Source organism: Schistocerca nitens, chromosome 1 (genome assembly GCF_023898315.1).
Source record: "Schistocerca nitens isolate TAMUIC-IGC-003100 chromosome 1, iqSchNite1.1, whole genome shotgun sequence".
Classification (NCBI taxonomy): Eukaryota; Metazoa; Arthropoda; class Insecta; order Orthoptera; family Acrididae; genus Schistocerca; species Schistocerca nitens.
Window position 1 is genome coordinate 1,121,612,408 of NC_064614.1, and position 6,000 is coordinate 1,121,618,407.

Genomic DNA, 6,000 nt, shown 5'->3' on the forward strand with positions numbered 1-6,000 from the left:
TCATGGAGAACATGCCAAGTAAGTTCCAAGGATGTTACAGTGTACTGGGTTGAGCAACAGCATTGACTGCTACCTAGTAGAATATTCTGATTCCACAGATGTGTGCTTTCGAGTCGCCTACCTTTATTTTTAGTATTGATTGATTTTTATTTCAAAGTAAAGTTATTTCTATTGTGATGTCATAGAACTTGTTCTTTCATTACCTGCTCACAATGCATCTAAGTGCACATATGGCTGCAGATATGCTGCTAATGGAAAACTTCTTCTGAGCATGAAGCTTCCTGGTAGATTAAAACCGTATTCTGGACCAAGACTCAAACTTGGCATCCTTACATTTCGCTGGCAAGTGATCTACCAATGAGCTAACTTAGCACAACTCATGACCCACCCTCACAGCTTTGTTTCTGCCAGTGCCTTGCTTCCTACCTTCAAAACTTCACAGAAGCTCTCCTGTGAACCTTGCGGAGCTAGCACTCCTGGGAAAAAGATATTGCCAAGACATGGCTTAGCCACGGTCTGGGGGATGTTCCCAGAATGAAATTTTCACTCTGCATCAGAGTGTGCACTGATATGAATCTTCCTGACAGGTAGAGCACTTGCTTGCAAAACGCAAAGGTCCCTTGTTTGATTCTGACCCATAGTTTTAAGCTGCCAGGAAGTTTCATACAAGTGCACATACTGCTGTAGAGTGAAAACTTCATTTTTCTTATGAAATGTTGTTTGTTTGTTATACAAGGTGCTTCAGAACTACCATTCGAGCAGTTTTTCGCAGAACTGGTGGGTCTAACCTTTTTCACATGAAATGTGTTGTGGGCAAACCACTAAGACTGAATAGAATGGTGAACCATATCTTTGCCACGCACTTCACAGTTGTTTGCAGAGTATGGATGTAGATGTGGAAGAAAATGGAGAGAATTTATAGAGAAAACATGAGGAAAAAATGGTACTACTGAAAAGAACTATCACTATGTTATTCATTCACTAATCTCATATTCTAAAGAAGATACTTAGTAATCAAAGTGTCCTCGATCACGGGTTCGAATCCTGGCACTGCTTAAATTTTGTTAGTAATCAGCACTGGCAGCCGAAGATTTCCGGCATAAGAAGTCACCCTCATTATGCCAACGGCCTAGTCAAGAGGGCAGAGAAGCGGACAGAGGTTCAGGGCCCTCTCTTGTCCTAGGGGTGGGATACTGCCCCTAAAGGCGGAAGAATCAGCAATGATCAACGGGAGGAGGATGCAGAAGGCAATGGAAACCACTGTCTTAAGGACACATAAAGTGTATGCATAGGACATGTGGCCAGTAATTGAAAAAGTGTCATGACAATGGCATGATCTTGGTGGCAAACGGCTTCGGAATAGCCCTCATTCAGATCTCCGGGAGGGGATTGCCAAGGGGGAGGTCACCATGAGAAAAAGATTGAATAATCAACGAAAGGATAACGTTCTACCAGTCGGATGTGGAATCTCAGAAGCTTGAACGTGGTTGAGAAACTAGAAAACTTGAAAAAAGAAATGCAAAGGCTCGATCTAAACATAGTAAGGGTCAGTGAAGTGAAATGGAAAGGAGACAAGGATTTCTGGTCAGATGAGTATAGGGTATATCAACAGCACCAGAAAATGATATAACGAGAGTAGGATTCGTTATGAACAGGAAGGTAGGGCAGCGAGTGCGTTACTGTGAACAGTTCAGTGATAGGGTAGTTCTTATCAGAATCGACACCAAATCAACGCCGAGCATGATAGTTCAGGTATACATTCCGACATCGCAAGCTGAAGATGAAGAGATAGAGAAAGTATATGAGGACATCGAAAGGGTAATACAGTACATAAAGGGAGATGAAAATCTAATAGTCATGGGAGACTGGAAAGCAATTATAGGGGAAGTAGAAGAAAAAAGGTTACAGGAGAATATGGGCTTGGGACAAGGAATGTGAGAGGAGAAAGACTAATTGAGTTCTGTAATAAATTTCAGCTAGTAATAGCGAAAACTCTATTCAAGAATCACAAGAGGTGGAGGTATACTTGGAAAAGGCCGAGTGGTATGCGAAGATTTCAGTTAGATTACATCATGCTCAGATGGAGATTCCAAAATCAGATACCGGATTGTAAGATCACAATACAGTAGTGATGAAGAGTAGGCTGAAGTTTAATCAGGATGAACCAATACGCAAAGAAGTGGGATACGGAAGTACTAAGGAATGGCGAGATACGCTTGAAGTTCTCTAAGGCTATAGATACAGCAATAAGGAATAGCTCAGTAGGCAGTACAGTTGGAGAGGAACGGACATGTCTAAAAAGGATCATCGCAGAAGTTGGAAAGAGAAACATAGGTAAAAAGAAGGTAATTGCGAAGAAACCATGGGTAACAGTTGATCGATGAAAGGTGGAAGTACAAAAATGTTCAAAGAAAACTCAGGAATACAGAAATACAAGCCGCTGAGGAATGAAATAAATGGGAAGTTCAGGGAAGCCAAGACGAAATGGCTGCAAGAAAAATGTGAAGAAATCGAAAAGGAAATGATTGTCTGAAGGAAAGACACAGCATACAGGAAAGTCAAAACAACCTTCCGTGACATTAAAAGCATACAATCTGACTCCCGGTAAAATATCATCCACACAATTCCGAAGACTGCGAGAGCTGACAAGTGCGAGAATTATCGCACAATCAGCTTAACAGTCCATGCATCCAAGTTGCTGACAAGAATAATATACAGAAAAATGTAAAAGAGGATGCGCTAGATGACGATCAGTTTGGCTTTAGAAAAGGTAAAGGCACAAGAGAGGCAATTCTGACGTTGCGGTTGATAATGAAAGCAAGACTAAAGAAAAATCAAGACATGTTAATAGGATTTGTCGACCTGGAAAAAGCGTTCGACAATGTAAAATGGTGCAAGATCTTCGAAATTCTGAGAAAAATAGGGGTAAACTATAGGGAGAGACGGGTCAAATACAATATGTACAACAGCCAAGAGGGAATAATAACAGTAGACGACCAAGAACGAAGTACTCGGATTAAAAAAGGAGTAAGACAGGGATGCAGTCTTTCGCCCCTACCCGTTCAATCTGTACATCGAGGAAGCAATGATGAAAATAAAAGAAAAGTTTAACAGGGGAATCAAAATTCAAGGTGAAAGGATATCAATGATACGATTCGCTGATGACTTTGCTGTCCTGAGTGAAAGTGAAGAATTACATGATCTGTTGAATGGAGTGAACAACCTAATGAGTACAAAGTATGGATTGAGAGTACATCGAAGAAAGACGAAAGTAATGAGAAGTAGCAGGAATGAGAACAGTGAGAAACTTAACATCAGGATCGATGCTCACAGAGCAGATGAAGTTAAGGAATTCTGCTACCTAGGCAGTAAAATAACCAATGACGGACGGAGTAAGGAGGATATCAAAAGTAGACTAGCAATGGCAAAAAGGGCATTCGTGGGCAAAAGAAATATACTAGTGCAAACATACACCTTAATTCGAGAAAGAAATTTCTGAGAATGTACGTGTGGAGTACATCATTGTATGGTAGTGAAACATGGACTGTGGGAAAACCAGAACAGAAGAGAATCAAAGCATTTGAGATGTGGTGCTACAAAAGAATGTTGAAAATTAGGCGGAATGGTAAGATAAGGAATGAAGAGCTTCTGCGCAGAACTGTAGAGGAAAGGAATATGTGGAAAACACTGATAACAAGAAGGGACAGGATGATAGGACATCTGTTCAGACATGAGGGAATGACTTCCATTGTACTAGAGGAACCTATAGAGGGCAAAAACTATAGAGGAGGACAGAGATTATAATGTATCCAGCAGATAATTGAGGAGTATGTTGCAAGTGCTACTCTGAAGAGGTTAGCACAGGAAAGGAATTCGTGACGGGCCGCATCAAACCAGTCAGAAGACTGACGACCCCTTCCCCCCTCCCCCCCCCCCCCCCCCAAAAAAAAATAATGCTTTTCATTTGTAGCGTCTTTGTAAGCCTCACATTTGTCGCACTGATCCTTCTTTAGCAAAAAACTCCTATATTAAATTCGGAATTTAATATATCCGCTTAGGAGTCGTGATTCCCAGCTGGCAAGTTGGCGCAAGATCGCTCTGAATGCACACTGAATTCGCATTGGGGAGGAAGACGGTTCAAACCCGCGTCCGGCCATCTTGATTTAGGTTTGCCGTGATTTCTCTAAATCTCTTCAGGCAAATGCCGGCATGGTTTCTTTGAGAAAGGGCACGGCCTACTTCCTTCTCCATCCTTCCCTAATCCGAGCTCGCGCTCCGTCTCTAATGACTTCGTTGTTGACGGAACGTTAAACATTAATCTCCTCCTCCTCGCTCTGAATTTCTGTGCATTACTGCGATAGATAAGCCACCGTGGATGAATTCTTTTGTTGTGTCACTTCTAACATTGTGACACTCTATACTGGGAATAGAGATTATGTGTTTCCTGACTAATATCAAGACTTCGGGATCAATCTTACAATGTTTTCTCTGTTGCTCCCTTTTGTCCACAAGTGCCATGGCAGTCCCAGTGAATTTGGCTTCCATACAGTAACAGCGCAGATTTGCCTTTCGCTTATTCCGAAGGTGGTTATCAGAAAAGTTCTGCAAACACGAATCTTCCGCTCATCTTTCATCAATTAGAAAGCAGTACTTTCTGGCTCCTCGGGAAGTAATCCTATGATATTTGAGAACGAGCGTTTCAGTGCATGAACACAGAAAACTCCATTGTCTTTGTAGCAACCCCAGTAGCCAGTAATTCGTTAACAGCGGACTTCTGTGGTCTTCTTATAGTTTCTTTGTACAAGAGAGGATACATTTAGCAGTAAACGCAGCATTCATTTTTCGAGCGTTGACCATTTTATCTGTTCTTGATGCTTAACTTTTCTCACTGCTTCTTAACATTTATGCTCTTACTCTGCCCCAATTGCTACCATTCCGCATTTTTTTTTTTTTTATTGAGAGATTATTCTTTATGAGTGAGTGCTCTTTCATTTGAATTTGACAATTCATTGCAGCTTGTGGTTGACAGTTGTCACTTGAACCAGAGGAAAAATCTGAACTACTTTTGGAACTGCTATTAGGCGTAGTGGATGTTACCGACACTCTTCTCCCAACCGATTTTGTCACGCTTGCAGTTTCGGTCACCACATACGCATTTGAAGCTTCCGTTATTTGAGTGACATTTGACATGTTTTGATGATGATACCTGTGGTTCCACCCTGTTCACTTGATTTTTTGTTATTTCACTGTGTGGGGTTAATGACTGTTCCTTTATACTGCTCACCTCTTGTTTGTGTTCACTTATAATGGGACAATTTACCTCCCTTGGCCTTTTGTTACCGTCCATTAGCGCTTTTTTTTGCCCGTCTAAAACAGAAACAAAATTGACTGCAATGATTCAAGCCATTTTGCTCATGTGAACAGTGACACTAAAAACAATCATGACACAAAAGTTATTTAAACGTTGAGAAAACAACGACGCTAAGAAAGATTACGATGCAAAAGTTACTCAAACGTCGGAAAACAATGACACAATGTACACTTAGGTCGTTATTGCACTTAAGGTTTCAGCTGCACCGTTGTTTTACTGTAAACGTTATTTCACTCACCAAACTGAAAAATAAAACTCACAATAATGACAAAGTTTTTCCCAACGTATTTCTAAAAAGAAACAACTACTCTTTTGGCACCATGTCGACTGTGATTTACAAGTTCTGACAGTGTTGCTATGTACGCGGTACCTATTCCGTCGATGACCGAAGCAATAAACTCGATTTGTCGAGCTTTGCGGTTGCGTCGTTGTTCTTCCGAAAGGGCGACATTTAAGTAAGAATCCCCGAAAGGGTGTGTATTACTCTCAGATTCATAGATACTTTGGGGTACTCAAAGCGCACAAATGCGAAGAAAAGGAAAAGTATTTTGAATACCTAATGTCGCAAACTGAAGTAGAAATTTATGATATTTTCTAATACTCTGTAACAAATGTTAAGATTGCAAGCA